Genomic DNA, 12,012 nt, shown 5'->3' with positions numbered 1-12,012 from the left:
TTCTGTGAGAACCACATTTCATGCCCACTTTCTGTCTTTAGATCTTGCATCATTGTTAACAGTAAACACAATCACAGAGAGAATAGTCATTCCACAAGTCTGCCTGAAACTGAGTCTTTGGAAGGACTTGTTCCTAATTGACTAATCTATTAACTTTCAGGCTGCAGGAAAACTTAGAGGCATCATCCTGCCTTGCCTGGTTGCCAAGGTATTCTGCCTGATACCAGCTCTGCCAGCAGTCATCAACTAGCCATGCTTTTCCCTTGGAGGCACATGTAGATTGCTCACCAGACAAACAATTCTGCAAATGTCATGTCCTCTGCATTTCTTTCAGATTCAGCCTTAGGCAAGCTTGTGAAGCAATGACTATCTTAATTAGTCCCCTGGGTACCGGGACCTAATCCTTTCAAGTCACTAGTTATCCCATGTTCCTTATCTATCTATCTGTCTATCCATCCATCCATCCATCCATCCATCCATCCATTCATCTAATACTTACAGAATGCCTATGGCTGCAAATACAAAGATGACTGTCTGGTTCCTGCTGTCTATAAACTCACAGTCTGGGCTGAGGTAGGGTAGACTGGATAGCTATGCAAGCAAAATAGAACGCAGAGTGATACGGGAAAGTAGTACTTTGGGAAACTAAAGGAGGAATTCTGCCTACCTTGAGGAGCAAAGGAAGTTTTCCCAGGATGCATGCAGGTAACCATGGGGTAAGACTGGCTGCAAGCCAAATTGTGATAGACCTTGGGAACCTGACTGTGGCAATGGCTTCTTCAGCAACAGGGAGCCTTTCTTTATTTTCTTTTGTTATTTCCCTGCATCTTACAACTTTAAGGCCTTGGTCCCTGCTAATAATAAAATAATAACCAACTTTATGAAGAGCCTACAATGTGCCAGATACTGTACTAAGTATTTTATACTCTTCTTTTTTGTGGGGAGGTTGGGCAGGCTCTCTGTCACCCAGGCTTGAGGGCAGTAGCACAATCATGGCTCACTGCAGCCTTGACCTCCTGGGCTCAAGCCTCCCACCATAGCCTCCCAATTAGCTGGGACTACAGGCATGCAACACCATGCCTGGCTAACTATTTTTTTGTAGAGACAGGGTCTTCTTATGTTTCCCAGGCTGATCTTGAACACCTGGGCTCAAGTGAGCTTCTTGCCTCAGCCCCCAAAGTGCTGGCACTACAGACATGCACCCATGGGCCACTTCACCTAGCTTATTATTTAATTTAATCTCTACAACAACTTTAGAAGACAGAAAATAGGAGATGCTGTAATGGTGAGAGCTCTAGAACATTCCTGAGGGCCTGGAGAAAACTTGCTGCCAAGAAGGAAAGTTTGAAGGTTTCATTGGTTGAAAAAGGTGTCTCTCGAATCACACTCCTAGATTTTTCCTAAAGACTTGAAAATAATTAGATTAGGAGCCAGGCATGATGGCTCACACCTGTAATCCCACCACTTTGGGAGGCTGAGGCAGATTAGTCACCTGAGGTCAGGAGTTTGAGACCAGCCTGACCAACATGGTGAAACCCCATCTCTACTAAAAATATAAAAATTAGCCAGGCGTGGTAGCAGGTGCCTGTAATCTCAGCTACTTGGGAGGCTGAGGCAGGAGAATAGCTTGAATCTGGGAGGCGGAGGTTGCAGTGAGCTGAGATTGAACATTGTACTCCAGCCTGGGAGACAAGAGCAAAACTCTATCTCAAAAAAAAAAAAAAATCTATGGTCATTTGACCACAAAAAAAAGGCAAGTAAGCAAGAAAGAATTAGATTAGGGCCATGGGGATGCAGAAGGTAACTCCATCTCTGATCTTCACCATTACAGTTGCTACAGTTGGCTCTTTCCAATTTGGCTACAACACTGGGGTCATCAATGCCCCTTAGATGATCATAAGGGAATTTATCAATGCTTTGAAGGACATGGCAAATACTCCTCCCTCTGAGGTCTTGTGCATGTCCCTCTGGTCTCTGTCTGTGGCCATATTCTCCATTGGTGGTATGATTGGCTCCTTTTCCATTAGATTCTTTGTCAACCGCTTTGGCAGGCACAATTCAATGCTTATCATCAACCTGTTTGTTGTCACTAGTGGCTGTCTTATGGGATTGTGTAAAGTAGCTGAGTCCATTGAAATGCTGATCCTGGGCCACTTGGTTATTGGCCTCTTCTGTGGGCTCTGCACAGGTTTTGTGCTCATATGCATCTCACCTACTGTGCTGCAGGTGCCTTTGGCACTCTCAACCAGCTGGGCATTGTTTTCAGAATTCTGGTGGCCCAGATCTTTGGTCTGGAATTCATCCTGGGGTCTGAAGAGCTATGTCCCAGGCCATTAGGCTTTACCATCTTTCCTGCTCTCCTTCCATTTTGCCCTGAAAGTCCCACATTTTTCTTCATTAGGAGAATGCTAAGGAGATCCTCCTTAGGATGCATCCCACAACATCCCGGAGATGAAAGATGAGAGTGCAAGGATGGCACAAGAAAAGCAAGTCACCGTGCTGGAGCTCTTTGGAGTATCCAGCTACTGACAGCCCATCATCATTTCCATTGTGCTCCAGCTGTCTCAGCAGCTCTCTGGAATCAATGCTGTGTTCTGTTACTCAACAGGAATCTTCAAGGGTGCAGTTGTTCAAGAGCCCATCTAGGCCAACGTCGGTGCAGGTGTGGCTAATACTGTCTTCACTGTAGTTTCCCTATTTCTGATGGAAAGGGCAGGAAAACAGACTCTAGATATGACAGACTTTGGAGGGATGATTTTGTTCCATCCTCACGACTGTTTGTTATTAAAGGATGAGTATAATGGGATAAGCTTTGTCTGTATTCGGGCTATCTTGGTCTTTGTGGTCTTCTTTGAAATTGGGCCAGGCCCCATTCCCTGATTTATTGTGGCTGAACTCTTCAGCCAGGGCCCTGGCCCAGATGTGATGGCAGTGGCCAGCTGCTCCAATCGGACCTCCAACTTCCTAGCCTGCTGCTGCTTACTATTTAGGAGTCTGTGTTTTTATTATCTTCACCAGCTTCCTCATTACCTTCTTGATTTTTATCGTCTTCAAAGTCTCTGAGACCTGTCACAGGACTTTTGAGGATATCACACAGGCCTTTGAAGGGCAGGCACATGATGTGAATAGATCCAGAAGGACCACATCGTGGAGACAAACAGCAGCCAGCCTGCTAAGGAGACCACCACCAATGTCTAAGTCATGCCTCCTTCCCCTCCCTCTCAGCATGGGAAAGCCACTTCTCCCTGAAGACGGAGGTACCTCATCAGGATGAACCCAGGACTGCTTCTGAATGCCGCTACTCAATTCCTTTCTCTCCACAAGGCTGGGGCTTGTTGGATTTTCAATGGCTTTTTAAATATTTCATTTCTTGGACATTCTTTTTCACTTAGGAGAGACCAAATGAACCTACCTTCATTTCAGGAGGGATTGGCCACTTGGCATATGACAACTTTGCCAGCTCTTCCTCTCTTGGATTCTAATATTGCCCCATTAGGGGATATAGAGGAGGAAGAGTAAGGTACAGTTGCCCCAACCTTAGACTTACCAGGAAGCAGATACACAAGTGTGGAAAGCAGAGGGGGTTTATGCAAGAGCACCTTCCTCATTTCCATACAGCTGGACACAGGAAATTAACTTGAGTTTTATGTATTTTGCCTTCTGGTTTAATTACATATATTTATTTTTTAAATGTACTTTTGCCAAGCAATGAAAACATAAGAAAATTGGGGTGAAAGGGAGGTGTTTAAAAGACATTATAGAGTAGATGATTTGATGCTTGAGAGGTTAAGGTGCAACAAGAAGAATTTAGAGAGAAATGTAATTCTTTATTGGAGAGTTTATGATACGGAGCCTCAGGTCTGCACATTACCTCTTAATTTCTGTCCTTCAGATGGAAACTCTTAAGTTTAATTTCTCAGAAAAGTAATATGCCTGTATAATAAAGCTACTGATTTCTTTTGAAAATTTTAAATTTAAGATTATAGTTTATCTGTAGTATTGCTTGAAATCTAAAATTGTTAACTAAGATGGGCTTTGTAGTTGATCACAGTTGATGGGTTCTAATTTTGGATGAAGTCCAGGGAAGGGAAAGTTATTTCTAGAAAGCCTGTTACTTCTTACTGGACCAAAAAACTCCTTCCCCTTATAGTAGACTCATTACTTTTTAAGTAATCCCACCATCCGTCTGGTGGGAGAGCCATCCAAATGAGAAATCCAAAATAATTGGTTCTTGGTAGAGGTTCATTATGTCTCCATTTTGTTCTTTAGGAGATTTTAGGTGTTGATTTTATTTTATTTTAACCCATACCTTTAAAGGAATTCCAAAAAGAATGTTTATAGCTAACTTGGAATTTGACACCTCAGCTCTGGGAGAGGATTTTTTTCCTGAACGATTATTATCTAAAGCGTGTTGTTGCTTCATGGTCACGGCATGCTTGTCTATGTCTGTTACCATGCCACCATGGTCCTGTGCTGGGTGCCCTTAGGGGACTTGAATCTTTCCAATAGGCCACGTTGGAGACAGTATGAGTCACTGTGCAGTGTAGCCACACTGGGAGGATGAATGTATGTGCAGTGTCACTTTGCTCTGGGTGGAAGTAGGTTATTGTTGACTTATTTTCTCTGTGTTTGTTCCTACAGCCCCTTTTTCATGTGTTGATTGATCTCCTTTTCCCTTCTCGGTGCTTACACATCTCAGACTCTTTAGCTGAACCCTTGCCAATAACAGTATTTTGGTTTTCAGTTCTCACTGTTCCTTCTGGTCATTGAGCCTTTGAATAAAAATGCACATAGCTATGCAGTGGGGTTTAGCTGGAAAAGGTGACTTTTTTCCAACTTCACCTCTACTTCTGGCTCCTCAAACAATGGTTGGGCAGTAAGGCACGGAAGTTGTTTTCCCATTTCTCACTGACCAGATTGTGAATATTTCCACATGAATTTTCTATTATTAATGTTACTCTGGTTCTTTGTTTTAAAATAAAAATTCTGAATATACACATTACAAAATACATAAAATATTATCACTCCCATTTTACAGATTAAAAAACTGAGATTTAAAGCAGTAACGTACTACTCACAGCCACACAACTAGGATGAGGCAGAACTAAAACTCAGCTCTGATTCACTGCCAAGCCTGTGGTCTTAGAGACATATATCAGGACTTGGTGTCATCAAGGGACTGGGGAGAGTGGTTTCATTCCCCAAGCCCTCCCCTAAAGAACGTTCTTATTTTTTATAATGGTCATACCTTAAACCCTCTTACTTCCTACCTGGGCTGATTGCGATAATCTGAAAGTGCCCTGTTTGAGGGGCAATGTTAGTTACTATGGAGAAAGGCTTCAAAGGATATTGATGGTGGTGCCAATTTACCTTCTGGACTGTGGCTGCAGCTGCGTGATGTTGGGTTAATAGTTAATCTGTTCTTGTGTGAGTCAGCTAATGCCCCTCCCAAGTCATGTAATGAGTTAACCCAATTAAAAGACATCTGCCCAACTAATCTGAATGTCAGACCTGGGTGTCAGCTCCTATTTTATACTCTATAAAGGTAGAAGAATTTTCACTTACCACTTAAAATCTTCAAATAATGCAACTGATCTTTGTTTTCAGCTAACAGAAAGACTGTTTCCCTGATATTGTGTGTGTGTGTGTGTATGAGATGGTGTTATTTAACTTAATGTTGACATCAACTCTGTAGAATTGTATATGTGCAGATAAGTAGCTGGAAACTCAGAAAGGTGAAGCCACTTGTTCAAGTTTGTGGAGTCAATTTTCTTTTTACAACTCCAGGATAACAATTATTGGGGTGGTTTGTTTAGTTTGCATCCTAGTGGATAACTGCCCTTCTTTGTGATGACGAGAATTTGAATATCTCTAAGGGGGCATTATTACTCTGAACGTATGAGACATTGAAAAGAACAGGAGCTTTGAAGCTAGGTGTGCCCTGATAAAAACTTCAGTTCCTGCCCTGTAATAGTGTGAACACTGGCAAATCACCTAATCTCACTGCAAAAGGTGATTGTGAGAATAAAAGCAGATGGCTGGGAGGTAGGGGTACTTAAATACACATTAGTCCTTTCCAACACCTCATGGCTGGAACTTGAGTGGGCATCTCCCGCCTTCTCAAGCCAATTGGTTGAATACTCAGTGCATTCTTAGAGACATTTTAATTTATTTTAATTAAGTCAAACACCTGCCATGTGGCATTTTTAGGAAAATTGAGGGAAGGTCTTGTGAAAGTAGGCAAATCATAGAGCTTCCACACGTTGGGACTCAACAGACCAATCAGTGAGGCCCATTACCCAGGAGGCACTAGGTCAGGTGCCATGAGCATTCCAGGGATGAACAGAAAAGCCTGCCATACTGGAACTGAAAAAAATCTGGTCAGGGAGATAAAGCACAAACAGATGGAAAGAAAACAGCAATAGAAGGCATTAAAGGACACATTTCCAAGGCAATAAATACGGTGTGAATTCGGGACAGAGAAAGGGACCACTTAGAAAGGCCCCCAAAACCCTTCCTGACTCATTTCCTATGCTTTCTCCTTCTGTCCCTTCATAGCCCTGTGGCTTTCTCTTAGAGTTACCAGTGCGCTTATCTTTCTGTAATGAGGTGGAGAAAATATCGCCATTGCTTAACAGCTGGTGCCAGGTTTCTTCCTGAAAGAAAATTAGGTGTAATAGAATAAATAGGTTGGAAAATGCTTGAGGTGGAAAATTGAGACCAAGGATCCAGCTGTTAGAGGAGGGCCAACTTGCCGTGCATACTGCAGGGAGGTTTTGGAAATTTTGGGAGGCAATCTGTAATGTAGGACATAAGGGCAAAAGGAGGGAGGGGAGAGGGAAAATGAAGAAAGCAGCTACTGGGGCAGCAGAGCTGTGATTCCTACCTACCTCCTTCTTCAGGGATGGCTGCCAAACCCAGGGAATCTTGTGTGAGTGCCTTCATTGCAGCATGGTGCAGAACAGAGTAGAAATGAGAACGTGAAAGTGTGCTTCCAGAAGTTAGCTTGCTCTTGAAAGGGCTTTAACCACAATCCAGGCAATGTGTTGAGAGTTCAAACCAAGTTTACTGAGATCTTTCAGTGACAAAAGGGCCTCATCTGATTTCTGAGTTTTATCTCCAATTCTTTTCTTTCCTCCTTGACCTTTCCCTCCTCTCCAAAGCTTACTTAGTACAGTGTCTGATGTATAGTAGGTGCTCTATAAATATCAGTCATGCGGATCAAATATAAATATTGTATTATACGTGGTTTCTGCTGGCATGGTATCTAAAATTGAGGGAAGACAACACACAAGCATTTCAGACACAAAAATAAACCTAATCTTAACAATTCTGGGAAGGATATAAGTGCCAATTAAATAGGCCCAACACTTTTCTGCCTCTTTGATTTTTCAGTGTCCTTTGCAGTTCAGTTCACATTTCACACGGTCCATGAAGTCTGTCTGGATTTTCAGTGATGTTTCCTGTGTCTGAAATCTTATGACATTTATGTCTGTATCAGCCATTTGATGCTTGATTATCTGTTTTTCAGATGGATGTCTTGCCTTTTCCTCTGCACACTAGAGGAAGGGTAGCCACACCTGGCAAGGGCTTAGTATAGTCCCCTATACATGTAGCTGTTCAGTTGATTGTTACTGATCATGTGTATCCTGCATCATGCTATCGAAAACTAACACAGTGCTTGGAACATACTTGTACTGAGTAAGTATTTGCTGAATTGAGTTAAAATGTTTGATGCCATAGACCTCTGAAAATATATAATTTCTATGTATCCACACTCCTAGCAGGATAAGAGAAAATTAGAACTTGGGAAGAAGTCATATCTAATTCTTTTCTACTTTTATTTCATTTTGTTTCTATTTTTTTAGAGATGAGGTCTCTGTCACCCATGCTGGGGTGTAGTGGCACCATCATAGCTCACTACAGCTTTGAACTCCTGAGTTCAAGCAATCCTCCCACCGTAGCTTCCAAGTAGTTGGAGCTACATCTGCATACCACTGTGTATGGCTAATATATTTTTTTTTCTAGAGAGGAGGTCTCACTATGTTGTCAGGTTTATCTTGAACTCCTAGCCTCAAGTGATCCCCCTGCCTTGGCCTCCTAAACTGCTGGGATTACCAGCAGGAGCCACTGTGCCTGGCCAATTCTTGTTCAGCTACAATTTATTTTCCTATTGCCTTTTGGAATATAATTTAAACTTTACACTTCAGTTACCCCATTTTTCAAATGCATACATCATTTTGTGGCCATTAACTTGTACATGGACATGATAAAGTTAAAAAGTAAAGATGCATAGAATTTTGATGCTGATAGCCATCATAAAATAATGTGATCCAAACTAAGGAGAAATCTGAGCTCGGAGACATTAAAAATACTGCTCTAAGTTCTTTAAAAAAATCTATTGAAGAGCTCATCCAGCATGTAGAGTCCTGCTTTCTAATCCAGCAGTCTTTCCAGCGCTCCAGGCTTGGTTGTCAGAATAGCGTTTGCTCATAAGATGTTTTAATTATTAATACAGTATACTAAATCCCAGGAGTAGAATAAGCCTCGTTATTATGGCTAGTAAGTCAGCCCAAAGCAATCTGAGATTCCTGTAAAACTGAATGGATTTTGAAGTGAAGCATCTTCGGGCTCACTGCTCTCCGAGGGGGCCATCATCTCATTTACCTATTTAAAAAAAAACCATAAATATGTGTTCTGTATGGATGTTCATTATGTCTTAAGCTTTATTGATTCTGTTATGTTGCTCTTAATTACAGGAACCACAGAAGCCTTTAATTACATTAAAGCCATAATAAATAAGATTAGTAACACATACTCTGCTCTGTATGTTGAGTGTTTTTATAATAAACTAATGTTTATCTTTCTAGACATTACTACATTGACATCCTACAAAATAATTAAATCAGATATTTTAAGTTGTTTTAGGCAAAAAGATTTGAGTATATTTTAATAACTGCTGATGTTAACTACCATCATTAATCCTCATTATAATCCTACAAAGTGGACATTAGGATTATCCTTACTTACCAATGATGAAATTAAAGCTTATAGAAATTCAGTGTCTTCCTCAAGATCACAGAGTAGGAAAACCAGGGTTAAATGAGATAACACATATGTACTTAGCACAGTGTTGAGAAGATAGTGTGTTCAATAAATGCAAGTAGGAGATTCAGTATGAAGTGAAAATAAGTTAAAAAAAAAAAGTCTGGGTGCAGTGGCTCATGCCTATAATCCCAGTACTTTGGGATGCTGAGATAGGAGCATTGTTTGAGCCCAGGGGTTCAAGACCAGGCTGGGAAACATAGCAAGACCTCTTCTCTACAAAAAATAAAACAAAATTTAGCTGGGCATGGTGGCATGCACTTGTGGTCATAGCTATGTGGGAGGCTGAGGTGGGAGGATCGCTTGAGCCAGGAGGTCAAGGCTGAAGTGAGCTGTGGTTGTACCACTGCACTCCAGGTTGGGTGATAGAGGGAGATCCTGTCTCAAAAACAAAAAAAAAGATGAAGCTGTTGTGAAGTACAGCATATAAAGCACATGTCATAAGTTCCTATATATCTGTATCCTGTATATGTAATAGATGTATGATTAAAATTTGATTCTGAACTTCTTTTCTTTTTTTTTGGAGATGGAGTCTCGCTCTGTCACCCAGGCTAGAGTGCAGTGGCACGGTCTTAGCTCAACTTCTGCCTCCCAGGTTCAAACAACTTCTGCCTCCCAGGTTCAAACAATTCTCCTGCTTCAACCTCCCAAGAAGCTGGGATTGCAGGCACACGCTACCATACCCAGCTAATTTTTTTGTATTTTAGTAGAGATAGGGTTTCACTGTGTTGCCCAGACTAGTCTGAAACTCCTGAGCTCAGGCAATCCACCCGCCTCTGCCTCTGAAAGTGCTAGGATTACAGGTGTGTGCCACCATACCTTGAGGTTTCTGAAGTTTTTAACAATCAGATCAAAAGGAGAAATACAATCAACTATGTAAGTGATAAGGAACATTGCTCAAGAGAAGTATAGCTGTTTCTGGAGCTCAGACTTAAGGACACTCTTTCAAGACACAGGATCTAATACCCTAGCAAAGACCCTAGAGGATGAGGCAAACTTATTGTGGGGCGGCTTTTAGAAGCCTGGAAAAGGTGGTGGCTAAACCTGGGTAAAGTGGAGAAGCCCAAGTTACGCTGGCAGAAGGTAGAGGAAGGATTAAAAGGTTGGGGGAAGGGGCATGTTATGATGGAAATACCATGTAAGACCAGAAGACCCACTGAGGATTATGTTCCATGTGAGGCCCAAAGAACACACCATTCACCAAGACCATTAAGAATACACTGTTGAGAAAGACATTGGCGTTGCTAGCAAGCATAATAGCAGCCTCCTCTGCAGGCCATTGCTCAAAGTAGGAGAGTGATCCCACAGCTGAGCTCCTTAACAGCCATGGCATGATGGGAGCTCTGGTCAAGGAGTAGAGACCAGCTGGAAGTATGTGACTCCCAGAAGCCATGAGTTCACAATCACCATAATAACCAACAAGGTCAGAGGAGCAGCCAAGGTGGCTTGATCTGCAGGAATTGCAGATGGTTAATAGAGCATAGTGTCCTTTAGAGGCAAATATATAGCCAAAAAAGATGCTACATAAAATCTCAAAATGTGTGGGTCCATGACCGTGGGATCCATGGATCATATATAACACCACTCAGAGCAGCTGACCTCACAGAATGTGGAAATGGCTTTTCAAAAGCATACCTGCAGCGATAGGAGGCCACCTTCTAAAAGGCTGGGATGATGCATTGAATCAGAGATCTCTATATGGCACTGTGTCCACAATAAAAAGAATAAATGAATCTAGAAAAAAGGGGTCAAAATAGGAGTGGTCCCACTTGCCATCACTCCCAATGACCCACTGGGAACTGTCCTTCCAGTCCCCAAAACTCTGTGTTCATCAAGGGTTAAAGATTCTGTTCCCCAAACTCAGTCTACTCTTGCCAGGACACAGAGTCCCATTGAATTACAAATTACAGTGCCACCAGGGCACTTTGAATTCCTTGTCTCTAGGGACCAGCAGGAGAAAACAGCCACCATGATGACAGGGAGAATCCATCCTCATCAACCCAAGGAAGTGGATGGGGTTAGGGAGGAAGATTTGTGGAACCCAGGAGATCTCCTTGGGCCTTTCCTGGTACTCCCTTGACTCACTGGAATTAGGATTGGTGTGTATGGTACTCCTGGCCTGAGAAGAGTATGACTGCAAAGGGCTCAGATCTACGAGGAATGAAGATTTAGGTAATGTCATCCCATAACATCTCTCAATAAGCCATCAGGACTTGCCAAGGTGATAGCTAAGGGTGAGGGAAATGGACTGTGCCAAAGGGACAGGATGAGAACCAGGTTGGGCCTGAGACCTGGCCATAGTTTGTCCTGTTAACCTATCACTTCTAAGTTTCCCTTCAGGAAAAGCAGTCCATGGACTTGTGAAGAGGCTGCTCCCTGAGCATGCATGCAGAGGTGGATCTGTGCAGTCCAGTGCATGAAATGTGGCCACATGAAAGTGCACTGCTCAGATCTGCTGTGGGAACATGACTGACTGGCAGCCGCAGCCGTTGCCTCTGTGGGTATATGCCACCATGTCTGCACAGAGCTGGGCTTTCCATACCAATGACTGAGCATGGTAGGTATATAAAAGCTTGTCAGTTCTTTTGCGGTACAGCGGTGCATGCCTACAGTCCTCGCTACACAGGAGGCTAGGACAGGAAGATCACTTAAGTCCAGGAGTTCAAAGCTGCAGTGTACTACAATCACTCCTGTGAATAGCCACTGCACTCCAGCCTGGGCAATACAGTGAAACCCCTGATTCTAAAAGAAAAAAAAAGGCAATACAAAATTAGCTGGGCGTGGTGGTGCATGCCTGTAATCCCAGCTACTTTGGAGGCTAAGGCAGGAGAATTGCTTGAACCTGGGAGGCAGAGGTTGCAGTGGGCTGAGATCACGCCATTGCACTGTAGCCTGGGCAACAAGGGC

General features: G+C 42.7%; 1 protein-coding gene and 1 pseudogene across 1 annotated transcript in view; both read left to right on the top strand.

The window, feature by feature from the left end:
• The window catches only part of JAK1 (Janus kinase 1), a 255,358-nt gene that overhangs the window by 97,760 nt on the left and 145,586 nt on the right, over window positions 1–12,012 (top strand). The window lies entirely within an intron of this gene.
• Window positions 1,664–3,336, top strand: LOC144577020 (solute carrier family 2, facilitated glucose transporter member 3 pseudogene; annotated as a pseudogene).

The sequence above is a fragment of the Callithrix jacchus genome, chromosome 7 (assembly GCF_049354715.1).
Source record: "Callithrix jacchus isolate 240 chromosome 7, calJac240_pri, whole genome shotgun sequence".
NCBI lineage: Eukaryota > Metazoa > Chordata > Mammalia > Primates > Cebidae > Callithrix > Callithrix jacchus.
Note: the sequence above shows the minus strand (reverse complement) of the source record. Positions and strands in the feature narration are given on the sequence as shown.